General features: G+C 43.8%; 1 protein-coding gene across 3 annotated transcripts in view; it reads left to right on the forward strand.

Moving 5' to 3' along the window:
* Window positions 1–27,339, forward strand: part of LOC138648851 (4-galactosyl-N-acetylglucosaminide 3-alpha-L-fucosyltransferase FUT6-like) — a 59,905-nt gene that overhangs the window by 28,273 nt on the left and 4,293 nt on the right. The window contains exon 3 of one of the 3 annotated variants that reach the window (XM_069738803.1): window positions 17,978–18,059. The exons of the other annotated variants lie outside the window; for them this stretch is intronic. The gene's annotated coding sequence lies outside the window, so the exon portion shown is untranslated. The remainder of the gene's footprint in view (window positions 1–17,977; window positions 18,060–27,339) is intronic. 3 annotated transcript variants of the gene reach the window in all.

The raw sequence follows: 27,339 nt of genomic DNA on the forward strand, positions 1-27,339 counted from the left end.
CTGCGTTATAAACTTCTGTAAAGCACTTGGGGGTTGAAAGTGCTCACCACACATCTAGATAAGTTCCTTTGGGGGTCTAGTTTCCAAAATGGGGTCACTTGTGGGGGGTTTCTACTGTTTAGGCACACCAGGGGCTCTGCAAACGCAATGTGACGCCCGCAGACCATTCCATCAAAGTCTGCATTTCAAAAGTCACTACTTCCCTTCTGAGCCCCCACGTGTGCCCAAACAGTGGTTTACCCCCACACATGGGGTATCAGCGTACTCAGGAGAAACTGGACAACAACTTTTGTGGTCCAATTTCTCCTGTAACCCTTGGGAAAATAAAAAATTCTGGGCTAAAAAATTATTTTTGAGGAAAGAAAACGTATTTATTATTTTCACTGCTCTGTGTTATGAACGTCTGTGAAGCACTTGGGGGTTCAAAGTGCTCACCTCACATCTAGATAAGTTCCTTTCGGGGTCTAGTTTCCAAAATGGGGTCACTTGTGGGGGGTTTCTACTGTTTAGCCACATCAGGGGCTCTGCAAACGCAACGTGACGCCCACAGAGCATTGCATCAAAGTCTGCATTTCAAAACGTCACTACTTCACTTCCGAGCCCCAGCATGTGCCTAAACAGTGGTTTACCCCCACATATGGGGTATCAGCGTACTCAGGAGAAACTGGACAACAACTTTTGGGGTCAAATTTCTCCTGTTACCCTTGGGAAAATAAAAAATTGCGGGCTAAAATTCATTTTTGAGAAAATAATTTTTTTTTTTTATTTTCATGGCTCTGCGTTATAAACTTCTGTGAAGCACTTGAGGGTTCAAAGTGCTCACTACACATCTAGATTAGTTCCTTTGGGGGTCTAGTTTCCAAAATGGGGTAATTTGTGGGGGATCTCCAATGTTTAGGCACACAGGGGCTCTCCAAACGCGACATGGTGTCCGCTAATGATTGGAGATAATTTTCCATTTAAAAAGCCAAATGGCGTGCCTTCCCTTCTGAGCCCTGCCGTGCGCCCAAACAGTGGTTTACCCCCACATATGGGGTATCTGCATACTCAGGACAAACTGGACAACAAAATTTGTGGTCCAATTTCTCCTATTACCATTGACAAAATAGGAAATTCCAGGCTAAAAAATCATTTTTGAGAAAAGAAAAATTATTTTTTATTTTCATGGCTCTGAATTATAAACTTCTGTGAAGCACCTGGGGGTTTAAAGTGCTCAGTATGCATCTAGATAAGTTCCTTGGGGGGTCTAGTTTCCAAAATGGGGTCACTTGTGGGGGAGCTCCATTGCATAGGCACACAGGGGCTCTCCAAATGCGACATGGTGTCCGCTAACAATTGGAGCTAATTTTCCATTCAAAAAGTTAAAAGGCGCGCCTTCCCTTCCGAGCCCTGCCGTGTGGCCAAACAGTGGTTTACCCCCACATATGAGGTATCGGCGTACTCGGGAGAAATTGCTCAACAAATTTTAGGATCCATTTTATCCTATTGCCCATGTGAAAATGAAAAAATTGAGGCGAAAATAAATTTTTTGTGAAAAAAAAGTACTTTTTCATTTTTACGGATCAATTTGTGAAGCACCTGAGGGTTTAAAGTGCTCACTAGGCATCTAGATAAGTTCCTTGGGGGGTCCAGTTTCCAAAATGGGGTCACTTGTGGGGGAGCTCCAATGTTTAAGCACACAGGGTCTCTCCAAACGCGACATGGTGTCCGCTAACGATGGAGATAATTTTTCATTCAAAAAGTCAAATGGCGCTCCTTCCCTTCCGAGCCTTACCATGTGCCCAAACAGTGGTTTACCCCCACATGTGAAGTATCGGTGTACTCAGGAGAAATTGCCAAACAAATTTTAGGATCCATTTTATCCTGTTGTCCATGTGAAAATGAAAAAATTGAGGCTAAAAGAATTTTTTTGTGAAAAAAAAGTACTTTTTCATTTTTACGGATCAATTTGTGAAGCACCTGGGGGTTTAAAGGGCTCACTATGCATCTAGATAAGTTCCTTGGGGCGTCTAGTTTCCAAAATGGGGTCACTTGTGGGGGAGCTCCAATTTTTAGGCACACGGGGGCTCTCCAAATGTGACATGGTGTCCGCTAAAGAGTGCAGCCAATTTTTCATTCAAAAAGTCAAATGGCGCTCCTTCCCTTCCAAGCCCTGCCGTGCGCCCAAACAGTGGTTTACCCCCACATATGAGGTATCAGCGTACTCAGGACAAATTGGACAACAACTTTCGTGGTTCAGTTTCTCCTTTTACCATTGGGAAAATAAAAAAATTGTTGCTGAAAAATCATTTTTGTGACTAAAAAGTTAAATGTTCATTTTTTCCTTCCATGTTGCTTCTGCTGCTGTGAAGCACCTGAGGGGTTAATAAACTTCTTGAATGTGGTTTTGTGCACCTTGAGGGGTGCAGTTTTTAGAATGGTGTCACTTTTGGGTATTTTCAGCCATATAGACCCCTCAAACTGACTTCAAATGTGAGGTGGTCCCTAAAAAAAATGGTTTTGTAAATTTCGTTGTAAAAATGAGAAATCGCTGGTCAAATTTTAACCCTTATAACTTCCTAGCAAAAAAAAATTTTGTTTCCAAAATTGTGCTGATGTAAAGTAGACGTGTGGGAAATGTTATTTATTAACTATTTTGTGTCACATAACTCTCTGGTTTAACAGAATAAAAATTCAAAATGTGAAAATTGCGAAATTTTCAAAATTTTCGCCAAATTTCCGTTTTTATCACAAATAAACACAGAATTTATTGACCTAAATTTACCACTAACATGAAGCCCAATATGTCACGAAAAAACAATCTCAGAACCGCTAGGATCCATTGAAGCGTTCCTGAGTTATTACCTCATGAAGGGACACTGGTCAGAATTGCAAAAAACGGCAAGGTCTTTAAGGTCAAAATAGGCTGGGTCATGAAGGGGTTAATGGTTGTTTTAAAAAAAAAAAAAGGTAAATGTATGTCACTCATTGCCTTAAAGAAAAATAGATAAAAATATATTTATTTTTAATAGTTTAGAGTAGAGTAGGGCCTGGCCAAAAGAGTCTACCGTGCTGTGGTGTCAGCTTAAAAAATTGTTTGGCCAGAACAAAAGCTGCTGGTTATGAATGTGATCTGGTGTTTGATGGGAACTGTTAATATCTGATCGGTGAGGATTTGGTGGAGAACTTGAGATTTTCCAAGAGTGGGCGGTGGGACGTTGGAGGCGGGGCTGGTGTGGAGCCTGGGTGGAGTCTCAAGGGAACCCAAAAATTTTGCCAGTGTGGGACCCCGAAATTCCTAGTGGAAGCCCTGGTCTGTCTCATAAGCTGCAGACCACAGCTTCCTGAGACTTCAGTGTGCTCACGCAGGTGGCGCAATAACATTATTGCCTCATGCCGCTCTGCGGACATGAAGAGAAAATGGAGGCTGCAGTGCCGGGAATCAGGATCAGGTGAGTATAAACTTTTTTTTAATATGGAGAACTTAGGCCATCATTATATATATATATATATATATGCAATATTGTTACTGAAACTGAAGAAATCTGGAACTTTTTAATGGATAAATAAAAGGTATATTTTACTCTACCATTGGACTGATCGCTGGAGAAGCAAAAAGTTTTTTCTTTACATGTGTGGATTTATCCCAATCTGTTTTCCGTGCGAACTGTAATCACAGGTTGGATGCATCCCTGTTTCATCAAAGCGGTGAGCTGGCTTTGCCAAAAACTATATATATATATATATATATATATATATATATATATATATATATACACACGCTACAGATCAAAAGTTTGCACACACCTTCCCATTTAAAGTACAAATAAGCAGAAGAAATGTGGCACTCACCCAATCTTTTCAGCTAAAATCGTGTCCTTTATTTAACACTTAGGTGATAACAAACATTTTTCGGCTTCTTGGTTCTTCAAAGTAGCCACCTTTTGCTTTGATGACTGCTTTGCACACTCTTGGTGTTCTCTTGATAAGCTTCAAGAGGTAGTCACTGGAAATAGTCTTTCAACAATCTTGAAGGAGTTCCCAAAGATGCTTGGCACTTGTTGGCCCTTTTGCCTTTACTCTGTGGTCCAGCTCACCCCAAACCATCTCCGATTGGGTTCATATCTGGTGACTGTGGAGGCCAGGTCATCTGGCGTAGCACTCCATCACTCTCCTTCTTGGTCATATAGCCCTTACACAGCCTGGAGGTGTGTTTGGGGTCATTGTCCTGTTGAAAAATAAATGATGGTCCAACTAAACACAAACCGGATGGAATAGCATGCAGCTGCAAGATACTGTGGTAGCCATGCTGGTTTAGTATGGCTTCAATTTTGAATAAATCCCTAACAGCGTCACCAGCAAAGCACCCCCACACAAGACATCTCCTCCTCCATGCTTCACGGTGGGAACCAGGCATGTAGAGTCCATCCATTCACCTTTTCTGCGTCGCACGAAGACACAGTGGTTGGAAGCAAAGATCTCAAATTTGGACTCACTCATCAGACCAAAGCACAGATTTCCACTGATCTAATGTCCATTCCTTGTGTTCTTTAGCCCAAACAAGTCTCTTTAGCTTGTTGCCTGTCCTTAGCAGTGGTTTCCTAGCATCTATTTTACCATGAAGGCCTGCTGTACAAAGTCTCCTCTTCACAGTTGTTGTAGAGATGTGTCTGCTGCTAGAACTCTGTGTGGCATTGACCTAGTCTCTAATCTGAGCTGCAGTTAACCTGTGATTTCTGAGGCTGGTGACTCGGATAAACTTATCCTCAGAAGCAGAGGTGACTCTTGGTCTTCCTTTCATGGGGTGGTCCTCATGTGAGCCAGTTTCTTTGTAGCGCTTAATGGTTTTTGCAACTGCCCTTGGGGACACTTTCAAAGTTTTCCCAATTTTTCGGACTGACTGACCTTCATTTCTTAAAGTAATGATGGCCACTCGTTTTTCTTTACTTAGCTGCTTTTTTCTTGCCATAATACAAATTCTAACAGTCTATTCAGTAGAACTATCAGCTGTGTATCCACCAGACTTCTGCACAACACAACTGATGGTCCCAACCCCATTTATAAGGCAAGACATCCCACTTATTAAACCTGACAGGGCACACCTGTGAAGTGAAAACTATTCTCGGTGACTACCTCTTGAAGCTCATCAAGAGAATGCCAAGATTGTGCAAAGCAGTCTTCAAAGCAAAAGGTGGCTACCTTGAAGAACCTAGAATATAAGACATATTTTCAGTTATTTCACACTTTTTTGTTAAGTATATATTTCCACATGTGTTAATTCATAGTATTGATGCCTTCAGTGTGAATTTACAATTTTTATAGTCATGAAAATACAGAAAAAGCTTTAAATGAGAAGGTGTGTCCAAACTTTTGGTCTTTACTGTATGTATATATATATATATATATATATATCTATAAATACTGTGGGGACAATCATATGGGGGCTGTGGGGCCACCATATTCCATATAGGGGGCTGTAGGGACATGATCCTATATATAGAGGGGATGCGGGTTCATAATACTATATATAGGAAGATGTGACGTACATAATATCGCAATTAGAGAGCTGTAGGTGACCATCATACTATTGTGACGCCCAGGAGACCGGGATACCCAGCACCGGACCAATGGGGTCTGTCTCTTGAGGGGGATGTCACGGGTGGCTTGACCCGGTGCTGTGGCCTCAGGCAGTACACAGTGTAAGGGGTATCGTGAGGGAACAGGCACTTACTTGATCAGCAGCAGGTTCTCCCAGCGGTGATGATCCCGATCCTGGATAGTTGGCTATTGTCCAAATGAAAGACTGAGGCACTGAAACGTTTAACCAGTTTACTTCAACATAAAGGGATTTACAACCAGTCCTGTCACCGGAGTCTGTATGGGAACTCTGAGTTACTTTGACCCTGCCGGGGTCTTCGCCTCTTATTGTACGCAGTTTCTGTGTGGCCCTGCTGCTGTATGTGAACTGGCTGCCGGCCCAATCTGTCCCCTCCGGGTCCTGGTTCGATGGGCAACCCGAGTCCTTTTATCGGCTTACCCCCTCCGGGAGTACTGCTGAACTCTGTGTCTGTTGCTGCGTCCGGCCCTAGTGAAGCTGATATCACCTCACGTTTTTCCGGTTGCTGTATTATATATAATGAATACAGCCACGGATCCGGTATCCGTCTTTGCGCCTGTTCTGGGTAGTGATTAATGCTACCCGGTTCTCACAATGTCCTTTTTCTCTATCCCTCTTCTCCTCAGGCCGGTGATTTAGGCCTGGAAACCGTCATAGGGCTGTTAGAAATTCAGCTGTATGACCTCTCACTTTCAGCTCCTTAGCCCAACTGCCATTTCTTCTCTCAGACCAGAATGGATCAAGGGGAGTCTCTGGAGCTCCCCCTTCTGGCCGGAGGTGGTAGTGCAGTTTTGCTATCTTAACCCCTTCGCGCCAAGCGCCGTACTAGTACTGCGCTGCCGGCACTGCATTAGTGCCAGCAGCAGTACTAGTACGGCGCATCGATCACCGCGGTCTCGCGCTGAGCGCCGCGGTGATCGGGTGCGGGTGTCAGCTGTATATGACAGCTGACACCCCGCAGCAATGCCCACGATCGGCGCTATCGCCGATCGCGGGCATTTAACCCCTCTGATGCCGCTGTCAGTAGTGACAGCGGCATAGAGGGGGATCGCGCAGGGACGGGGGCTCCCTGCGCTCTCCCACCGGAGTAACGCAATGAGATCGCGTTGCTCCGGTGACCCGGAAGGAGTCCCCGGATCCAAGATGGCCGCCGGACTCCTTCCGGGTCATGAAGTGACCTGGCTAGCCGGCGCCTGCTGAGAGCAGGCGCTGGAAGCCAGCTAAGCTGCCTGTCAGATCGTTGATCTGACAGTGTGCTATGCACAGTGTCAGATCAACGATCTGATCTAATACAGAGATGTCCCACCCTGGGACAATGTTAGAAAGTAAAAAAAAAAAAAATAGAATGTGTAAAAAAAAAAAAAAAAAAATCCCCAAATAAAAAAAAAAAAACATTTCCCAATAAATCCATTTATTTATGTAAAAAAAAACACAAAACAATAAATGTACACATATTTGGTATCGCCGCGTCCGTAACGACCCGCTCTATAAAACTATCCCACTAGTTAACCCCTTCAGTGAACACCGCAAAAAAAAAAAAAAAAAAACAAGGCAAAAAACAACGCTTTATTATCATTCAGGCGAACAAAAAGTGGAATAACACGCGATCAAAACGACGGATATAAATAACCATGGTACCGCTGAAAACGTCATCTTGTCCCGCAAAAAAAAAGCCGCCATACAGCATCATCAGCAGAAAAATAAAAAAGTTATAGCTCTCAGAATAATGCGATGCAAAAGACAATTATTTTTTTATATAAAATAGTTTTTATTGTGTAAAAGCGCCAAAACATAAAAAAAATTACATAAATGAGGTATCGCTGTAATCGTACTGACCCGAAGAATAAAACTGCTTTATCCATTTTACCACACGTGGAACGGTATAAACGCCCCCCCTAAAAGAAATTCAGGAATTGCTGGTTTTTGTTCATTCCGCCTCCCAAAAATCGGAATAAAAAGCGATCAAAAAATGTCATCTGCCTGAAAATGTTACCAATAAAAACGTCAACTCATCCCACAAAAAACAAGATCTCACATGACTCTGTGGGCCAAAATATGGATAAATTATAGCTCTCAAAATGTGGTGATGCAAAAACTATTTTTTGCAATAAAAAGCGTCTTTTAGTGTGTGACGGCTGCCAATCATAAAAATCCGCCAAAAAAACGCTATAAAAGTAAATCAAACCCCCCTTCATCACCCCCTTAGTTAGGGAAAAATAATAAAATGTAAAAAAATGTATTTATTTCCATTTTCCCATTAGTGCTAGGGTTAGTGCTAGGGTTAGTGCTAGGGTTAGGGCTAGGGTTAGGGTTAGGGCTAGGGTTAGGGCTAGGGCTAGGGTTAGGGTTAGGGTTGGGGTTAGGGTTTCAGTTATAATTGGGGGTTTCCACTGTTTAGGCACATCAGGGGCTCTCCAAACGCGACATGGCGTCCGATCTCAATTCCAGCCAATTCTGCTTTGAAAAAGTAAAACAGGGCTCCTTCCCTTCCGAGTTCTCCTGTGTGCCCAAACAGTGGTTCCCCCCAACATATGGGGTATCAGCATTCTCAGGACAAGTTGGACAACAACTTTTGGGGTCCAATTTGTCCTGTTACCCTTGGGAAAATAAAAACATAGGGGATAAAATATCATTTTCGTGGAAAAAAAAAATATTTTTTATTTTCACGGCTCTGCGTTATAAACTGTAGTGAAACACTTGTTGGTTCGAAGCTCTCACAACACATCTAGATAAGTTCCTTTGGGGGTCTAGTTTCCAATATGGGGTCACTTGTGGGAGGTTTCTACTGTTTAGGTACATCAGGGGCTCTGCAAATGCAACATGACGCCTGCAGACCAATCCATCTAAGTCTGCATTTCAAATGGCGCTCCTTCCCTTTCGAGCTCTGCCGTGCACCCAAACAGTGGTTCCCCCCAACATATGGGGTATCAGCGTTCTCAGGACAAGTTGGACAACAACTTTTGGGGTCCAATTTGTCCTGTTACCCTTGGGAAAATAAAAACATAGGGGATAAAATATCATTTTCGTGGAAAAAAAAATATTTTTTATTTTCACGGCTCTGCGTTATAAACTGTAGTGAAGCACTTGTTGGTTCAAAGCTCTCACAACACATCTAGATAAGTTCCTTGGGGGGTCTAGTTTCCAATATGGGGTTACTTGTGGTGGATTTCTACTGTTTAGGTACATCAGGGGCTCTGCAAATGCAACATGACACCTGCAGTCCATTCCATCTAAGTCTGCATTTCAAACGGTGCTCCTTCCCTTCCGAGCTCTGCCATGCACTCAAACGGTGGTTCCCCCCCACATGTGGGGTATCATCGTACTCAGGACAAATTGGACAATAACATTTGTGGTCCAATTTCTCCTGTTACCCTTGGGAAAAAAAAAATTGCGGGCTAAAACATCATTTTGTGGAAAGAAAAAATGATTTTTTAATTTTCACAATGCTACATTCTAAACTTTAGTGAAACAATTGGGGGTTAAAAGTGCTCACCACACATCTAGATAAGTTCATTAGGGGGTCTTCTTTCCAAAATGGGGTCACTTGTGGGGGGTTTCCACTGTTAAGGCACGTCAGGGGCTCTCCAAATGCGACATGGCGTCCGATCTCAATTCCAGCCAATTTTGCATTGAAAAGTCAAATGGCACTCCTTCCCTTCCGAGCTCTGCCATGCGCTCAAACAGTGGTTTATCCCCATATATGAAGTATCGACGTACTCAGGACAAATTGCACAACAACTTTTGGGGTACAATTTATCCTTTTACCCTTGGGAAAATAAAAAATTTGGGGCAAAAAGATCATTTTTTGTGAAAATTAATAAAAAAATTTTTTTTACGGCTCTACATTATAAACTTCTGTGAAGCACTTGGAGGTTCAAAGTGCTCACCACACATCTAGATTAGTTCCTTAGGGGGTCTACTTTCCAAAATGGTGTCACCTGTGGGGGTTTCCACTGTTTAGGCACATCAGGGGCTCTCCAATCGTGACATGGGCTCCGATCTCAATTCCAGCAAATCTTGCATTGAAAAGTCAAATAGCGCTCCTTCCCTTCCGAGCTCTGCCATGTGCCCAAACAGTGGTTTACCCCCACATATGGGGTATCGGCGTACTCAGGACAAATTGTACAACGACTTTTGTGGTCCAATTTCTCCTGTTACCCTTGGTAAAATGAAACAAATTGGACCTGAAGTAAAAATTTTGTGAAAAAAAAGTTAAATGTTCAATTTTTTTAAACATTCAAAAAATTCCTGTGAAGCACCTGAAGGGTTAATAAACTTTTTGAATGTGGTTTTGAGTACCTTGAGGGGTGCAGTTTTTAGAATGGTGTCACTTTTGGGCATTTTCTGTCATATAGACCCCTCAAAGTCACTTCAAGTGTGAGGTGGTCCGTAAAAAAATGGTTTTGCAAATTTTGTTGCAAAAATGAGAAATCGCTGGTCAACTTTTAACCCTTATAACGTCCTAACAAAAAAAAATTATGTTTCCAAAATTGTGCTGATGTAAAGCAGACATGTGGGAAATGTTGTTTATTAACTATATTATGTGATATAACTCTCTAATTTAAGGGCATAAAAACTAAGAGTTTGAAAATTGCTAAATTTTCATAATTTCCGACAAATTTTTGTTTTTTTCACAAATAAATGCAAGTCATATCGAAGAAGTTTTACCACTATCATGAAGTACAATATGTCACGAGAAAACAATGTCAGAATCACCAGGATCCGTTGAAGCGTTTCAGAGTTATAACCTCATAAAGTGACAGTGGTCAGAATTGTAAAAATTGGCCCTGTCACTTAGGTGAAAACAGGCTTTGGGGTGAAGGGGTTAATATTTGTATTTAGTGTCAGTAACTATTTTTGTGGCAAATACCCCTAGGGGTGCTACATTCCCCCTTAGTTAAGAACAGTACTCCGGGACTGTGGGACGATAACATTTTGAAATGACAATTAATATGTACAGAGTCTTAAAAATGAAAAGTTACAAAAACCACTCAAGGAAACAAAAATAGAGTTCTGTAAAAAGTCACTTCAAAAAGCGTCCATTAATACAGTTCTATCCTTGAAGGTACTAGGAAAGGCACTACACTTTGTGTCCAGGAATTTAGTTCCATTTTTCCAACGGAGTTATCAATATAAAGTCTAAAGAAAGTTCAAAAAGAGCAAAAAGCAAAGTTCAAAAAGCAGTCTTTCCGGAGCTTTGATTTAGTGCCTCCGGGCTGATAAAAAGTTCAAGAATATGCAAGAAGTTCATACAGACAAATCTCTGTAGGTACTGGGCTTAAAGGTTGCAGAATGATAACAATGACTATAGTTTTATAGTTGGTAATCCGCATACCTGGCCGGTAATTGACCCTGGGTACTACGCTGTGATCTACGTAATGGTGGTATCTCTTCATGTGGTGTACTACTGTCTACTGCGGATGTAGTATCTGCACGTTCTGCTAAAGATAATTCCATGACTATGGAGTTGGCAAGTCCACCGTGAATGGGATAACTCTGATCAGGAGTCTGTTCTTCCTGGCCTGGAACCTCCTGTAGTACGGGGTCAGCCTCTTCCTGTCTTGGGACTTCTGGTATTGGGTTCGGTGTTGGGTAAAAGGCCACCATGGGAACCACTACTGCACCATGGTATGTTAGTAGGGTTTTGGGAAAGTCTCCTATACAGGTGTGATACATTTCCTCTTCTTTTTCCTTTACTGGTTGAACCTGTATGGGTTGAATAACTTCTGGTTCTGGCTGGACAACTTCTGGCTCTTTCAATGCTTCCGGACACAATTTAAGATTGTCTGTTGACACTAGTACAGATGTTAAGCCTCCGTTTTTGCTAATGAGACACATTTTAGGATTTTCCATTCTTGTTGGTAACACTGTGTAGGGTACGGCTTCCCACTGATTGTCTAGTTTATTGGTTCGACGGTTTCTCTTGAGCACTTGGTCACCCGGTCTTAATGGGGTTGCTAGAGCATTCTGGTTGAAAGTTCGCTCTTGTCTTTCTCTAGTTTGCTGAAGGCTTCTTTCCACACTCTCTTGCACTTGGCGATACTGCTTTTGCCGTATGATATCCCAATTGGAGTCTTGAACTTCTGCATCTGGTTTCAGAATTCCCATTTCTAGATCGATTGGTAATTGGTCGGGTCTTGCACGCATAAGGTAAGCTGGGGTGCAGTTGGTGGAGCTCACCGGGACATGATTATACAGATCCACCAAGTCAGGCAATTTCTCTGGCTATTGATTCCTTTCTGTCTCAGGTAAAGTCTTTAGTAGGTCTATTACAATATGGTTCATCTTCTCGCATAAGCCGTTTGTTTGTGGATGATAGGCCGTCGTCCGGGTCTTTTTGCAACCATACATATTACAGAATTCTCTGAAGATCTCTGATTCAAAGGCTGTACCTTGGTCGGTGAGAACCTGTTCTGGATATCCATGGGGTCTACAAAAGTACGTTTGGAACGCTTTGGCTGCTGTTTTTGCTGTCAGATCTTTTACGGGTACTACTACCAAGAAGCGTGAATAATGGTCCACGATGGTCAAGGCATAGACATAGCCGGACCGGCTTGGTATTAACTTCACGTGGTCTATGGCTACAAGTTCAAGTGGTTGTTTGGTGATTATGGGCTGCAGTGGTGCTCTTTGGTTCTTTTGATCGTTTCTTCTGAGGTTGCACGGGCCACAATTTCTGCACCACTGTTCGATTGATTTTCTCATCCCGACCCAATAAAATCTTTCTCTTAGAAGTACTTCTAACTTTTTCCAACCGAAGTGACCAGCACCATTATGGTAAGCTTCGAGGACCATCTTGACATCTTGTTTAGGCACGATAATCTGCCAAACCAATTCATGTGTTTTCGGATTGGTGTACCTTCTACAGAGCTTCCCTTGATACAGGAACATTTTGCCTCTCTCTTTCCAGAGTTGATGCGTCTCTTCTGGGGCATCCTCATCGGGATATGCACTTTGCTCAGTTAACAGTTCCTTCACCAACTTCACAGCCGGATTGCTGTCTTGGGTGTCAGCCCATCTATGGTGTGCTAACGGATTAAAATTCACCTCTTGTTGTTTCTGATAGGTACTTGACTGATGATGTTTTGCCTTGGGATGATGGAAGGCTGGTAGTTCAATTTCTTCAAGCTTCCCCGTTTCTTCTACATCTCTCAAGTGTGGCATCCGGGATAGGGCATCGGCATTTCCATTCTTGCGACCTGCTCGATACTTGATCTTGAAGTTGTAATTAGATAACCGGGCTATCCATCGCTGTTCTAACGCACCTAATTTGGCTGTGTCCAGGTGGGTCAACGAATTGTTGTCAGTATAGACAATAAATTCTGCAGCGGCCAGATAGTGTTTGAAACGTTCAGTCACAGCCCAAACTACTGCCAGTAGTTCCAATTTGAAGGAGCTATAATTTTCTGGATTTCTTTCAGTAGGCCGCAGCTTTCTACTTGCAAAGGCGATGACTTTCTCCCGACCTTCTTGCTTTTGTGACAGCACCGCTCCTAGTCCCACATTACTGGCATCGGTGTAGAGGATGAAAGGCTGATGGTAATCTGGGTATGCCAGAACCTCCTCTCCGGTTAGTGCCTTCTTTAGTTGTTCAAAGGAGTCTTCCCTTTCGTCGTTCCACTGGAAAGGAGGGTTTCGGTTTGAAGGTTTCTTCGTCTGCCCTACCAAGGTGTCTTGCAAGGGTGCTGCCAACTTGGTAAATCCTTTTATAAATCTGCGATAGTAATGCACCAATCCCAGGAATTGCCTCACTTCTTTTGCGCTGGTAGGTCTCGGCCAATCCCTTATGGCGGTTATTTTCTTGGGATCCGGTGCTACTCCCTCCGAACTCACGATGTGTCCCAGGTACTGTACCTTTGGCTTGAGAAGGTGACATTTGGATGGCTTGATTTTCATGCCATACCTGGATAAGGCTTCGAACACTTCTGCCAGGTCTTTTAAGTGTTGTTCGTAAGTCTTTGAGTAGACGATCACATCATCTAGGTACAGGAGGACGGTCTCGAAGTTCTTGTGTCCGAGGCAGCATTCCATCAGTCGCTGGAAGGTACCGGATGCATTGCAGAGTCCGAACGGCATGCGATTAAATTCACTTAGACCCATTGGTGTGGTGAATGCCGTCTTTTCCTTATCTCTCTCAGCCACAGGGACTTGCCAATACCCGCTTGTTAAGTCTAAGGTGGAAAAATAATTAGCAGATTTCAAAGCAGTCAAGGACTCTTCTATCCTAGGTAAGGGGTAGGTGTCTTTATGGGTGATGTTATTAATCTGCCGGTAGTCTACGCACATTCTCATGGCTCCGTCTTTTTTTTTTGACAATCACTAGAGGGGCCGCCCAGGGGCTACAGCTGTCTCTTATTACCCCGGCCTGTTTCATCTCCCTCAGCATATCTTTTGCACATTGATAGTGAGCGGGCGGTATGGGTCTATATCTTTCTTTTATTGGGGGATGGTCACCGGTGGGGATTGTGTGTTCTACCCCTTCTATCCGTCCGAAGTCCAATGGGTGTTTACTGAAGACTTGTTCATATTCCATCACTAGCCTATACACCCCTTGTTTTTGATGGGTAGGTGTTGAATTTATGCCCACGTGTAGCTGTTGGCACCAATCCTCCAATTCTCCATCTGAGCCGTTGCCTTCCACGTTACAGGTTGGTTCTAAGGGCTCAATGGTTGTGATGGCATTGTTGTCAACAGTATATAGCTTTGCCACTGTAGCATACCTTGGCAAAGTGACCTCTTCCTCTCCACAGTTCAAAAGTCGTACCGGCACCCGTCCTCGGTGTACCTCGACTATCCCTCGTGCTGTGAGTATAGTGGGCCTGCTGTCGGTGTACACTGGTTCTGTTAAGGCTTGATAATCTCGTCCCTTAGTACCAATGGCTGCTCTACACCATACCAGCATCTCTGTTTTTGGTGGGATTACAATAGACGTTGGATCACTTACCCTCACACTGCCGATTTCTCCACCTGCAACTTCTACCTGTTGCCTTAACATCAATACTTTTATTTCCCTCCGGAGAACTCTCTGCTGGCACTATTGGGCAGTTTCAGCAATTTGCTGTAAGACAGAAATGACTTCGGAAAAGCAGTTCTCTAACACATTCATTCCTATCAATACAGTTGGTTCACAGTTCCGCCGGTCAACATCAACAACAATTATACCCTGTTTCTTCAATTCTACTTTACCAATCTTTATGGTCATCTCCCTGAATCCTAGTTTCGGTACCAACTTACCATTACTGGCCCATATATCTAGTTCAACATCAGAGGGCCCTTTATCAATATCTTCATCAGCCCAGTACCTCTTATAAAGGATATACGGTATAGATGAAATCTGGGAACCTGTGTCCAGCAAAGCGTTGAGGGGCATTCCGTCCAGCACGATAGGGATAATGGGTCGTCCTCCGATGTACCTGTCGTGCCAGGGTGTTGGGCCTTGAAAGTTCATTCCTGCGAAGCGGCCCGCATTCCCAGGGGATTCCCGTTTAAATCACAATCTCGTGCAAAGTGGCCTGGCTGCTGGCAATGGCGGCAAATGGGCTGTCCATCCGGTTGGTAGCGGTCACGGGGTCGTCCTCTCCATGTCGGGTATCTCCGGGGTCTCATCCATGGAACATCTTCTCTACGGTTTGACAACTCCATCTTGGGTCCTCTCATCTCCTGCATGGTTTTAGCCATTGAAGCAACAACATCAGTTAAAGAGTCAAGCTTTTGTTGAAGAGCCTCATTAGTACTGGGCCCCAGGGGTTTAGCAATGGCCCCGGACATAGCTGATGTCACTGGCACTCCCTGTTGTTGAGGAGCCTCTGCCATGGGTTGCACAGGCTCCTGATCCCGAGGCGCCTCTGCCAGCTGGAGACGTATAGCGCTCTCCTTTAATTGGGCAAATGTCAATTCAGGGTTCTTAAAAACAAGCATGCTCACATGCCCCCGGTGAGAAGGGGTGTAGAGTCCCTCAATAAATTGATCTCTTAGCAGTTTATCCGCTCCGGTGTTAAAAATGGGTTCAGCCAGTGTAAGTGATTTAAGGGCTTCCTGCAGGTTTAAGGCAAAGTCTCTCACACCCTCATTAACTTTTTGTTTGCAATTAAAGAATCGTACTTTAGCTTTGCTGCTGGCAGTGGTTTCAAATGTAGCTTTTAATCCAGCAAATATGCGTTCAACAGTGCCTTTCAGATCAGCTGCCCATGCTTTGACTTCTCGCTTAGCATGGCCACTTAACTGCATCATCAGGAGACTAACACGCTGAACTTCACCCACGGGGAACATGTTAAAATGGGCCAGCATCTTTTCTCTGAAATTGTCAAGGGTATTAGGCTCACCTTCATACATTGGAAGCCACGGGCCACCCGGGGTATATGGCATCAGCACCGGCATGATGGGCGCCGCTCCTTGCACCGCTGCGCTACCGGACTCTCTATCGACACTCTGTCTTTCAGCTGCATTAGCGTCGCCGGGTGCTGCGGCGTCTCCGTGCTGCGACATACTGTGCCCCCTTAGTTAATCCGGACCCTTCCGGTCCTCCGCTTCTGTCGGGATAGTGTAGATTCGTTCCGCTGTGCAGCAGGATCGGTTTTCCCTTTGCTCTGACGTCAGAGCGCTCAGCTTGGTGCCACCCACAATGACACGCCCCCTGCTGCTCCTGCCGGCCGCGCGCTCTGTAATGGCGGATTCTGAAGTTTTTCAGTCAGACTGGGGCTCAGGTGATGGCATAGCTCAATTAACAGTCTCGTGCCTAACGGTTATGAGGTGATTACCTCAGGGGATGGCGGCCATCTTTACTCCATTATAACGAATGGGGAAAAGTCACTTTCAATAGTTTTCAATGGGGAATGGAATTTTCTTTAATAAAGTCAATTTTCAAGATTTTTCATCCAAGTTTTCACAGTTTTGGGCTCCAATCACGGCACACAATACCCGGTATACGGGCTGGCTACATCCTGTTCGTGACGCCAATTGTGACGCCCAGGAGATCGGGATACCCAGCACCGGACCAATGGGGTCTGTCTCTTGAGGGGGATGTCACGGGTGGCTTGACCCGGTGCTGTGGCCTCAGGCAGTACACAGTGTAAGGGGTATCGTGAGGGAACAGGCACTTACTTGATCAGCAGCAGGTTCTCCCAGCGGTGATGATCCCGATCCTGGATAGTTGGCTATTGTCCAAATGAAAGACTGAGGCACTGAAACGTTTAACCAGTTTACTTCAACATAAAGGGATTTACAACCAGTCCTGTCACCGGAGTCTGTATGGGAACTCTGAGTTACTCTTCGCCTCTTATTGTACGCAGTTTCTGTGTGGCCCTGCTGCTGTATGTGAACTGGCTGCCGGCCCAATCTGTCCCCTCCGGGTCCTGGTTCGACGGGCAACCCGAGTCCTTTTATCGGCTTACCCCCTCCGGGAGTACCGCTGAACTCTGTGTCTGTTGCTGCGTCCGGCCCTAGTGAAGCTGATATCACCTCACGTTTTTCCGGTTGCTGTATTATATATAATGAATACAGCCACGAATCCGGTATCCGTCTTTGCGCCTGTTCTGGGTAGTGATTAATGCTACCCGGTTCTCACAATGTCCTTTTTCTCTATCCCTCTTCTCCTCAGGCCGGTGATTTAGGCCTGGAAACAGTCATAGGGCTGTTAGAAATTCAGCTGTATGACCTCTCACTATCAGCTCCTTAGCCCAACTGCCATTTCTTCTCTCAGACCAGAATGGATCAAGAGGAGTCTCTGGAGCTCCCCCTTCTGGCCGGAGGTGGTAGTGCAGTTTTGCTATCTTAATATTTGTATTTAGTGTCAGTAACTATTTTTGTGGCAAATACCCCTAGGGGTGCCACACTATATATAGGGGTTTTTGGAGACATACTATTTGTGGGGAGCTATAGTATATATAGAAAACTGTAAAGCCTCATTCTATATATAGGAAGTTTTGGAGTCCTCAATGTATAATAAAGGGGTATTGGGAGCTCTAGGACCATCAATCCGTATATACAGAGCTGTATGGGTGCTCAGAGGACATTATTTGTTATGAATGGTGACATTATTAGTTTTGATGGGGCACTCAGGTTCCTTTGTTTTGAGAGGGGGACATTGTTAGTTTAAGTGAGCACTCAAGGATATTTGTTGCTGGAAGGAGGAACTTGGGATATTATATCTTTCAAAGGAGCAAACAGGTCTTTGCACAGTAGGGGCATTACTACTTTCTGTGGGACACTTTAATTTTTTTGGGATGGGAGTAATCCTAGTAATAACACAATTGATTAAATATTGGGGTCAGTGGTCCACACTGCAGGTGCACACAGAGTGGGGAGTTTTTGTAGGTTGGGAATAGATGGAGACGGCGCTGGAAATGTGAGAAGTCAAATGTACCTTTGTTGTAATCTGTGCAGATGAGTCCTGGCTGGAGAAGTAGTCATGTCGGTCTGGGCCAGATAGAAAAGTGAATGATCCGAATCAGAAAGAGCGTCATGTGTAAGTTACTATATATAACTGTACTGTAATCACTTGTTCTGCTGAACTGGTATCTATCAATATACGGTTACTGTTAGGTTGTAGTATTGCTCTTTTTAGGTAGCATTTCTTTTTTAAATTTAGTAGCAGCTAAATGTAATTCAGTCATAGTAAAGGGTGTATGGTGGTATCACTGGTCTTTGTATAGAATGTAGTTTCATATAGAGGTAATGGTAATAATATAATATTATGTATTCGCTGTGTAGTGGTGACAGTAGTAGGCACTGTGTAGCCGTATTGTATGTATGTTTGTAAGTAAGCTCCGTTATGGCACCATATCTAAGCAGTAAGCTTGGTTCTGGTATTGTATCAGTGTAGTAATCTAGATTATGAAAAAAAGTCACAGAAAAAAGCAGAGATGTTTTACCTGCTGAAGCCTCCAACTGAATGCACCAGCAGGGCGCAGCAGACCCGATAAATGATGGCAAACACACAGGTACAAAAAATACCGATGAAACAACCACTTTCAATCCAGTGTTGGCTGTTTGGCATTAGTGCACAAAAAGATAAGAGATACTAGTCTGTATATGGCATAATTCACACACGCAATGCAAGGCATCAGCTTATGTATTGAGGCCCCAATATAAACTAATACCTTACATACATTGATATGTGGTTTTCTTTTTGCACTTTATCTTGCATGGCGCAGTCGGACCATGATGGCTCTGTAAACTATTGGCCTCTTTTCACACAGCATGCATTTTGTAGCACTGGGCAGCCCGCCTGTATGTGCGTTACTAATAGGCTGTAAACCAGATGCCTTGCATTGCGTGTGTGAATTATGCCATATACAGACTAGTATCTCTTATCTTTTTGTGCACTAATGCCAAACAGCCAACACTGGATTGAAAGTGGTTGTTTCATCGGTATTTTTTGCACCTGTGTGTTTGCCATCATTTATCGGGTCTGCTGCGCCCTGCTGGTGCATTCAGTTGGAGGCTTCAGCAGGTAAAACATCTCTGCTTTTTTCTGTGACTTTTTTGAATTTTTTGGAGGATTTGTAAGTCCTCTTTTTGTGTCGGTGAGCTTTTATTCAATGTTTAGCGTTAGGACTGGCAAATTGTAAGGACCCTTGACGTGGGTTGCCAGCTTACGTATTGAGGCCCCAATATAAACTAATACCTTACATACATTGATATGTGGTTTTCTTTTTGCACTTTATCTTGCAGGACGCAGTCGGACCATGATGGCTCTGTAAACTATTGGCCTCTGTTCACACAGCATGCATTTTGTAGCACTGGGCAGCCCGCCTGTATGTGCGTTACTAATAGGCTGTAAACCAGATGCCTTGCATTGCGTGTGTGAATTATGCCATATACAGACTAGTATCTCTTATCTTTTTGTGCACTAATGCCAAACAGCCAACACTGGATTGAAAGTGGTTGTTTCATCGGTATTTTTTGCACCTGTGTGTTTGCCATCATTTATCGGGTCTGCTGCGCCCTGCTGGTGCATTCAGTTGGAGGCTTCAGCAGGTAAAACATCTCTGCTTTTTTCTGTGACTTTTTTGAATTTTTTGGAGGATTTGTAAGTCCTCTTTTTGTGTCGGTGAGCTTTTAATCTAGATTATGGTACCGTATGTATGCCGTAATCTCAGTTCTTTTCCAGTTTCTATGTAGCAGGCTTGGTTCGATGTACTAGACTTATTAAGCTTGGTTATCTCTGTAGTAAGCTTGGTTCTGCTCCCTTATCTCTGTAGTAAGCTTGGCCCTGCTCCCTTATCTCTTTAGTAAGCTCGGTTCAGCTCCCATATCTCTGCAGTAAGCTTGGTTCTGCCCCCTTATCTCTGCAGTAAGCCCCTTTCTGCTCCCATATCTCTGCAGTAAGCTCAGTCCTGCTCCCATATCTCTGCAGCAAGCTAATTTCTGCTCCCATATCTCTTGAGTGAGCTCTGTTCTGCTCCCATATCTCTGTAGTAAGCTCCGTTCTGCTCCCATATCTCTGTAGTAAGCTCGATTCTGCTTCCATATCTCTGGAGTAAGCTTGATTCTGGTGACAAATCTCTGGAGTAAGCTTGGTTCTGCTCCCATGTCTATGCAGCAAGCTCCGTTCTATTCCCATATCTATGTACCAGCTTGTTTTTAAAGGGCCACTGTCACCCCCCTCCAGCCGTTAGAAACTAAAAGAGCCACCTTGTGCAGCAGTAATGCTGCATTCTAACAAGGTGGCTCTTTTAGTTTTTGTTTCTGTTATTCTCACAATAAATGTATTTATAATTCTGCTGAAATACCTGTCTTTGTCCATGGAGGCGGGTCTGAAGCCTCCTCTTAGAAGCGCCCAACTGCCGTCACTCATCTCTTGTGTAGATTTTCGCCGCCCCCTCAGTGCTGTTATTGTGTGAACTCCGGCGCCTGCGCTCTGCTCTTCTGCCTTGCACAGGCGCATAGAGCATTTGCCGTCCTAGCGCTGGTGCCGGGTTCCGTTCTGCGCCTGTGCGGGCAGTGCGGCCACCCTGTTACTGAATCCCCGCCCTGCACTGTGTTATGCATTATGCACAGTGCGGGGCTGGGATTCCTGGGCATGCGCACTGCGCTTCTCAGACACTCCCCAGGTCCCCCACCTTTCAGCGTTGCCGGAATATACAGGTATCTTTGCCGGCGTCTGGAACAGCCGCACAGAACAACGCTGGAAGGCGGGGGACCTGTGGAGCGTCTGACAAGCGCAGTGCGCATGCCCAGGAATCCCAGCCCCGCACTGTGCATAATGCATAACACAGTGCGGGGCGGGGATTCAGTAACAAGCTGGCCGCACTGCCCGCACAAGCGCAGAAAGGAACCCGGCATCAGCGCTCGGACGGCAAATGCTCTATGCGCCTGCGCAAGGCAGAAGAGCAGAGCGCAGGCGCCGGAATTCACACAATAACAGCGCTGAGGGGGCGCCGAAAATCTACACAAGAGATGACTGACGGCAGTTGGGCGCTTCTAAGAGGAGGCTTCAGACCCGCCTCCATGGACAAAGACAGGTATTTCAGCAGAATTATAAATACATTTATTGTGGGAATAACAGAAACAAAAACTAAAAGAGCCACCTTGTTAGAATGCGGCATTACTGCTGCACAAGGTGGCTCTTTTAGTTTATAACGGCTGGAGGGGGGTGACAGTGGCCTTTTAAAGCCTGTTATCTCTGCTACTTTAATGCAGTAGCCAGAGATAAGCAGGGAAAAGGATGGCCACCACAACTCGAGGGCCATTGCCTTCTGATTGCCACCCAGGCTGAAAAGTGCCAGCCAGCCCCTGGCTTCTTCATTTAGCACAAATAGCAAAGCTCTTAAAATTTGCAAAAACATGATAATTTTTACCATGCACTGCACCATGTAAAAAAGCCATGGTTCCTTCCATTAGCACCAAAAAGGCCAACATTTTTAGACTATTTTTACAATTTAAGTAGCCTGAAAAGTTTGATAGCGCAGTGCTCCGGTCTGTTTAATCAAAGTCATCTAAATGAGAAAGATTGTTTTTATGTTAAAAAGATCAAAGACAGTTCAATATAGTCCTATGAGACCTTAGAATGTTAATATTACACTAGTAATTAGATAAGACAATTGGTTATAAATCTAAAAATAGCAAAGGTATTGGGAAATAGCTTATTAAAACTTAACCTTTGTTGGTCTATAAAAATAAAGCAGGGTAGATATACCAGTTTGACAATTATGGAATGACACAATAATTGATTTATACTATATTCCTAGCACCCCTTGTTAAATACAGTCTATTAGGAGGTACTTTGTGTTTGTATATCTGTGGTAATTTAGGCTTGCACACTTAACTTATTTATTTTATGGCCTAATAGCGGTTACATTTTAATAAGTGGTTTCCCAATACCTTTGCTTTTTTTGGACCTCAGAAAGTTGCAGACATATTTTCAGGACAAGTAGAGTACCTGTGTTTTAATTTTCTTGAGGGGAAACATTTCATTGAGCAAGCAAATTCAATTTATCAGAGTATTCATCATCTCTAGCTATTAGTGTCATGTTTGAAATCAAAATATGACTCTGAATAAAGCAATGCTAAGGGTACCGTCACACACTGCCATTTCGATCGCTACGACGGTACGATTCGTGACGTTCCAGCGATATCGTTACGATATCGCTGTGTCTGACACGCAGCAGCGATCAGGGATCCTGCTGAGAATCGTACGTCGTAGCAGATCGTTTAGAACTTTCTTTCGTCGCTGGATCTCCCGCTGGCATCGCTAGATCGGTGTGTGTGACACCGATCTAGCGATGCGATCTAGCGATGCGTTCGCTTGTAACCAGGGTAAACATCGGGTTACTAAGCGCAGGGCCACGCTTAGTAACCCGATGTTTACCCTGGTTACAAGAGTAAAACTAAAAAAAACCAAACAGCACATACTTACATTCTGGTGTCCATCAGGTCCCTTGCCGTCTGCTTCCCGCACTCAGTGACTGCCGGCCGTAAAGTGAAAGCAGAGCACAGCGGTTCACTTTCACTTTACGGCCGGCAGTCAGTGAGTGCGGGAAGCAGACGGCAAGGGACCTGACGGACACCGGAATGTAAGTATGTGCTGTTTGTTTTTTTTTACGCTGGTAACCAGGGTAAACATCGGATTACTAAGTGCGGCCCTGCGCTTAGTAACCCGATGTTTACCCTGGTTACCCGGGTACCTCAGCATTGTTGGTCGCTGGAGAGCTGTCTGTGTGACAGCTCCCCAGCGACCACACTACGATTTACCTACGATCACGGCCAGGTCATATCGCTGGTCGTGATCGTAGGTAAATCGTATAGTGTGACAGTACCCTAAGGGTATGATTCATTTGTGTAAGATGTTGTTCCTTGAATAAATGTAATTTAACATTTTAAATCTTGCAAAATGGCAAAAAAATTTATTTACAATTGCTAAAAAAAAGTCTTATGTCTAGATATTGCTGTTTCATACTTGTAAGGCCGGCCTCACACTCAGCGTATAAAAATACGGTCCGTAAATTACGGCCGTAATACGCAGAAAAGTCCCCAAAATAGTGGTCCGTATCTCCTCCGTAGGCAGGGTGTGTCAGCGTATTCTGCGCAAGGCATCCTCCGTATGTAATCCGTATGGCATCCGTACTGCGAGATTTTTTTGCAGGCTTGCAAAACCGACATACGGACATACAAAGGATCCATGTGTTAAAAAAATCATAAAAGCATATATACTGTATATATATATATATATATATATATATATATATATATACTAGATTGTGGCCCGATTCTAACGCATCGGGTATTCTAGAATATGCATGTCCCCGTAGTATATGGACAATGATGATTCCAGAATTCGCGTCAGACTGTTCCCGTCCCTGATTGGTCGAAGCAACCTTTATGACATCATCGTCGCCATGGCAACCATTATGACATCTACGTCGATACTGTGCCCGTCTCTGAATCAGAAACGTGGGATTTCTACGTCCTTTATGACATCATCGTCGCTGTGCCCGTCGCTGATTGGTCGAGGAGGACTGATCAATATAGAAGTGTCAGGAGGACTGATCAATATAGAAGTGTCAGGAGGACTGATCAATATAGAGGTGTCAGGAGGACTGATCAATATAGAAGTGACAGGAGGACTGATCAATATAGAAGTGACAGGAGGACTGATCAATATAGAAGTGACAGGAGGACTGATCAATATAGAAGTGTCAGGAGGACTGATCAATATAGAGGTGTCAGGAGGACTGATCAATATAGAAGTGTCAGGAGGACTGATCAATATAGAGGTGTCAGGAGGACTGATCAATATAGAAGTGTCAGGAGGACTGATCAATATAGAGGTGTCAGGAGGACTGATCAATATAGAGGTGTCAGGAGGACTGATCAATATAGTGTCAGGAGGACTGATCAATATAGAGGTGTCAGGAGGACTGATCAATATAAAAGTGTCAGGAGGAATGATCAATACAGAAGTGTCAGGAGGAATGATCAATACAGAAGTGTCAGGAGGAATGATCAATATAGAAGTGTCAGGAGGACTGATCAATATAGAAGTGTCAGGAGGATTTATCAATATAGAGGTGTCAGAAGGACTGATCAATATAGAATGTCAGGAAGACTGATCAATATAGAATGTCAGGAGGACTGATCAATATAGAGGTATCAGGAGGACTGATCAATATAGAAGTGTCAGGAGGACTGATCAATATAGAGGTATCAGGAGGACTGATCAATATAGAAGTATCAGAAGGACTGATCAATATAGAAGTGTCAGGAGGACTGATCAATATAGAAGTGTCAGGAGGACTGATCAATATAGAAGTGTCAGGAGGACTGATTGCCCGTCGCTGATTGGTCGAGGCCTGGCGGCCTTGACCAATCAGAGACGTGGGATTTCCAGGACAGACAGAAAGACAGACAGACAGACAGATGGAAAAACCCTTAGTCAATATAGAAGTGTCAGGAGGACTGATCAATATAGAAGTGTCAGGAGGACTGATCAATATAGAGGTATCAGGAGGACTGATCAATATAGAAGTGTCAGGAGGACTGATCAATATAGAAGTGTCAGGAGGACTGATCAATATAGAAGTGTCAGGAGGACTGATCAATATAGAAGTGTCAGGAGGACTGATCAATATAGAAGTGTCAGGAGGACTGATCAATATAGAGGTATCAGGAGGACTGATCAATATAGAAGTGTCAGGAGGACTGATCAATATAGAGGTATCAGGAGGACTGATCAATATAGAAGTGTCAGGAGGACTGATCAATATAGAAGTGTCAGGAGGACTGATCAATATAGAAGTGTCAGGAGGACTGATCAATATAGGAGTGTCAGGAGGACTGATCAATATAGAAGTGTCAGGAGGACTGATCAATATAGAAGTGTCAGGAGGACTGATCAATATTGAAGTGTCAGGAGGACTGATCAATATAGAAGTGTCAGGAGGACTGATCTATATTGAAGTGTCAGGAGGACTGATCAATATTGAAGTGTCAGGAGGACTGATCAATATAGAAGTGTCAGGAGGACTGTCAGGAGGACTGATCAATATAGAGGTATCAGGAGGACTGATCAATATAGAAGTGTCAGGAGGACTGATTAATATAGAGGTATCAGGAGGACTGATCAATATAGAAGTGTCAGGAGGACTGATCAATATAGAAGTGTCAGGAGGACTGATCAATATAGAAGTGTCAGGAGGACTGATCAATATAGAGGTATCAGGAGGACTGATCAATATAGAAGTGTCAGGAGGACTGATCAATATAGAATGTCAGGAGGACTGATCAATATAGCGGTATCAGGAGGACTGATCAATATAGAAGTGTCAGGAGGACTGATCAATATTGAAGTGTCAGGAGGACTGATCAATATAGAAGTGTCAGGAGGACTGATCAATATAGAAGTGTCAGGAGGACTGATCAATATAGAAGTGTCAGGAGGACTGATCAATATAGAGGTGTCAGGAGGACTGATCAATATTGAAGTGTCAGGAGGACTGATCAATATAGAAGTGTCAGGAGAACTGTCAGGAGGACTGATCAATATAGAGGTATCAGGAGGACTGATCAATATAGAAGTGTCAGGAGGACTGATCAATATAGAATGTCAGGAGGACTGATCAATATAGAGGTATCAGGAGGACTGATCAATATAGAGATATCAGGAGGACTGATCAATATAGAAGTGTCAGGAGGACTGTGATCAATATAGAGGTATCAGGAGGACTGATCAATATAGAGGTATCAGGAGGACTGATCAATATAGAAGTGTCAGGAGGACTGATCAATATAGAAGTGTCAGGAGGACTGATCAATATAGAAGTGTCAGGAGGACTGATCAATATAGAGGTATGAGGAGGACTGATCAATATAGAAGTGTCAGGAGGACTGATCAATATAGAAGTGTCAGGAGGACTGATCAATATAGAAGTGTCAGGAGGACTGATCAATATAGAGGTATCAGGAGGACTGATCAATATAGAAGTGTCAGGAGGACTGATCAATACAGAAGTGTCAGGAGGACTGATCAATACAGAAGTGGCGGCCTCGACCAATCAGAGACGCGGGATTTCTACGTCGATGCTGTGCCGGTCTCTGATTGGTCGAGGCCTGGCGGCCTCGACCTATCAGAGAGGAGGGATTTCCAGGACAGACAGACAGACAGACAGACAGACGGAAAAACCCTTAGACAATTATATATATAGATATATATGTCAGTAGACACATACTGTATATGTATATATATTATTATTGTATCCAGCGCGAGATAGCTTTAAAGCCGGTAATTCAATTGCCGGCTTTTGCTATCTCCTTCCTAACCCCGACATGATATGAGACATGGTTTACATACAGTAAACCGTCTCATATCCCCATTTTTTTGCATATTCCACACTACTAATGTTAGTAGTGTGTATGTGAAAAATTTGGGCTGTCTAGCTATTAAATTAAAGGGTTAAATGGCGGTAAAAATTGGCGTGGGCTCCCGTGCAATTTTCTCCGCCAGAGTAGTAAAGCCAGTGACTGAGGGCAGATATTAATAGCCTGGAGAGGGTCCATGGTTATTGCCCCCCATCCCCTGGCTAAAAACATCCCCCCCAGCCACCCCAGAAAAGGCACATCTGGAAGATGCGCCTATTCTGGCACTTGGCCACTCTCTTCCCATTCCCTAGTAGCGGTGGGATATGGGGTAATGAAGGGTTAATGTCACCTTGCTATTCTAAGGTGACATTAAGCCAGATTAATAATGGAGAGGCGTCAATTATGTCACCTATCCATTATTAATCTAATAGCATGAAATGGTTAAAAAAACACACACATTATTAAATTTTTTTTAATTAAATAAACACACAGGTTGTTTTAATATTTTATTGCTCTCTCAATCCACCTGAAGACCCTCGCTCTGTAACAAAGGAAAAATAATAAACCAACAATATACATACCTTCCGAAGATCTGTAACGTCCCACGATGTAAATCCATCTGAAGGGGTTAAAATATTTTACAGGCAGGAGCTCTGCTATAATGCAGCTGTGCTCCTGTCTGTAAAACCCCGGGGAATGAAGGTAATGTAGGTCAATGACCTGTAGTTACCTTCATTCGTGGTGATGCGCCCTCTACTGGATGTCCCTCGAGCGTGGGATCTTTCCTGGAAAGCTCCCAGGCTCGAGTTCATATGAGGACAACCAGCAGAGGCTATTAATATCTGCCCTCAGTCACTGGCTTTACTACTCTGGCGGAGAAAATTGCGCAGGAGCCCACGCCAATTTTTTCCACCATTTAACCCTTTAATTTAGTAGATAGAACGGCC

Source organism: Ranitomeya imitator, chromosome 9 (genome assembly GCF_032444005.1).
Source record: "Ranitomeya imitator isolate aRanImi1 chromosome 9, aRanImi1.pri, whole genome shotgun sequence".
Classification (NCBI taxonomy): domain Eukaryota; kingdom Metazoa; phylum Chordata; class Amphibia; order Anura; family Dendrobatidae; genus Ranitomeya; species Ranitomeya imitator.